This window comes from Oreochromis niloticus, unplaced genomic scaffold (genome assembly GCF_001858045.2).
Source record: "Oreochromis niloticus isolate F11D_XX unplaced genomic scaffold, O_niloticus_UMD_NMBU tig00001116_pilon, whole genome shotgun sequence".
Classification (NCBI taxonomy): Eukaryota; Metazoa; Chordata; class Actinopteri; order Cichliformes; family Cichlidae; genus Oreochromis; species Oreochromis niloticus.
Genome location: NW_020327313.1, coordinates 18,807 through 21,694, shown reverse-complemented (window position 1 = coordinate 21,694; position 2,888 = coordinate 18,807).

Genomic DNA, 2,888 nt, shown 5'->3' with positions numbered 1-2,888 from the left:
GTGGATCCAGCTTCCAGTTTGGATTCAGGAGACAGACACTATCTCTACTTTCAAGATTAGGCTTAAAACTTTTCTCTTTGGTAAAGCATATAGTTAGGGTTGAATCAGGTGGCCCTGAATCCTCAGCCAAGGGATTCCCATGATGCATTGAGTTTTTCCTTTCCAGTCACCTTTCTCACTCACTATGTGTTAATAGACCTCTCTGCATCGAATCATATCTGTTATTAATCTCTGTCTCTCTTCCACAGCATGTCTTTATCCTGTTTTCCTTCTCTCACCCCAACCGGTTGCAGCAGATGGCCCCTCCCCTCCCTGATTCTGGTTCTGCCGGAGGTTTCTTCCTGTTAAAAGGGAGTTTTTCCTTCCAACTGTCGCCAAAGTGTTTGCTCATAGGGGGTCATATAATTGTTGGATTTTTCTCTGTATCTATTATTATAGGATCTACTGAGGCTGTCTCCCAAATCCGACTGTTGTGATTTGGCGCTATATAAATAAAATTGAATTGAATTGAAGAGATGTCATCGTGGATATCCTTAATCATGGCACTAGGTTAACTGAAGTAGAACAACGTGTGAGCAAACTTGAGACAGTAACTGTGGACCTGAGAGATACGTTAATTCGGTATCTGGACCAGCAGAACACTCTCCAGACCAAAGTCACAGACCTGGGAGGAAGATTGCGTCGCAACAATCTCTGTATATATGGAATTAAAGAAGGTGCTGAGGGAATGATATGATGGCATTCAGTACAGCTTAAAGAAAGAACTTGCCCTTCTGGAAAATGAAGATTTGCAAATTCCGCGTGCTCACGGATCACTGGGACCAAAGCCGCAAGACACAGTGATTGCAAAGTCTACTCAGGTTAATGTTCAGAGGTATGACATAAAAGACAAAATTACGAAAGCGGCTTGGGCTAAGAACATTTCTTATGAGGGCAAAACTAGACTATACAGCTCTGTTGAGCACTAAGATCATCTTCCCAGTCACTTTTGGTACAGCCGAGTCCCGGCTGAAGACTAGAGGTGACCGCACGTTTGCCTTGGCTGCACCTGATCTGTGGAATAACCTCCCCATTGCCACCTTTGAGTCCGATTCCATTCAATCTTTCAAATCGTGGTTAAAAACCTATTTATTTAACCTCACCTTTTCTACCAGTTAATGCTTGTTTGTTAGTTAGTTTAGTGCTTGTTGCTACCTTCATTCTATTCTTAACCTCTTTTAATTATTTTACATTTTTCTTGACTCTTTTATATTTTACACACAATGTTCTAATATGCTTTTATATGTATTTCTGTGTTTTTTAATGCCATTAACCTGCTAGCATGTTTGGTACTTTGCCATGGCCTTCATCTTTCTCTTTTACTTACATCTGACCCTCTCACATGTTCAGCACTTTGGTATACCACTGGTTTTTAAATGTGCTATATAAATAAAGTTTATTGTTGTTGTTGTTGTTGTTAGTAGGACAGAGATCAAGAGTGTAATACGGCACAAAATGAAGGAAAGGTGGCAAAAGCAATGAGAGGAAGAGAGGAAAGAGCGATGGTTTTACGGTGTGGTCTCTCTTTGTTTGTGACTTCTTGATGTTGGTAGATAGTGTTAAAATCTCCCAGTTCTTTTAATCTTTGGGCTGAAGGAAGGACAATACTCGGTGTATAAATGCTCAATCAACAATATTTTATTTCCATATAATTCAACACTTAAGAGCATAAGAACCATCATGATGGGGAGACCTGCCTGCAGAGGGTCACAGCAAGTCTCAAAATGGTGACGGGTTACTCAGCCTTTTATAGCCTCCAGTAGCCCCCACCTAGTCATAAAAAGCCTAAACATTCACATGTTTTCTCTCTTACGGCGCCTAAGTTATGACCTCGGCTCCCTGTCTTTCTGCTCTCTGTAAAGGTGGGGGTATGGAATGTGGTCTTTTCTCTTCTATTATCGGCACAAGGTCTTCTGCACACAACATTCTCTTCATGATTCAGCAGTATGAAATGTCAAGAAACAGTGTAACACATTCAACAGTGTCGAGTAATACAGGTCAATCAAATAGATCTAATGATTTCCACACTCTTTTAAGTCAGAAGTATAATGCAAACTAAAACTACATACTGATCACACACTCTATATTAAGGGGTATAATATGATCTACAGCAGTATCATAATTCAACTACTTTGATTACATATATAAGGTAACATATGATAACAGAATAATCTCACAATTCCCCCTTTTGATCTCTTAAAAAAGAGATCACTTATAACATACACTCCAGCGTTACAAGGTCCAGTTCTTCTTGGTCCTGAGGCCCTCTGTCCCCCTTTAACGGGTGGACCATATATGGGATGACCTCTGTGTTTACGCAGTTCAGATGCAAGAAAAATTAGATTTACAACCATAACAGCAGTTACAGATGACACTCCCATCACTCCCCAGTTCTCCCACAGCTTTATTTTGGTGCTACAGTTTCCCACTCCCATTTTGGTGCCACCTTATACCTTTCAAATGTACTCAGACTAGAACCTCTGTCTAAGGAGCTTTTAACCTTTATTTTATTGCTGCAGCTACCAGTATCTTCCAGTTGGGTGATTCTCAGCTTCTTTCTTCGACCCCTGGGGTTAGACCACCCTTTAGTCGTTGCACAGATCAGGGGATTATTCTGCCCCGATTTCAAACAAAGATCTGTGTATTTTGGGGTCACTGCCGTGTCCCCCTTTTTGCCAAGAGCCTCTCGAATCTCGTTGGTCTGGTGTTCCTGGATTTTGGCCAACCCCTTCATGGTTGTTGCTGTGTTTATGGGATCCATCTTCTCGAGGAGCCCAAACGCCATGACACTTGACCCCAGCTGCTGTCTCGGCAGTCCCTACATCTGTCTCTGCTATGAAGGGTCCTCA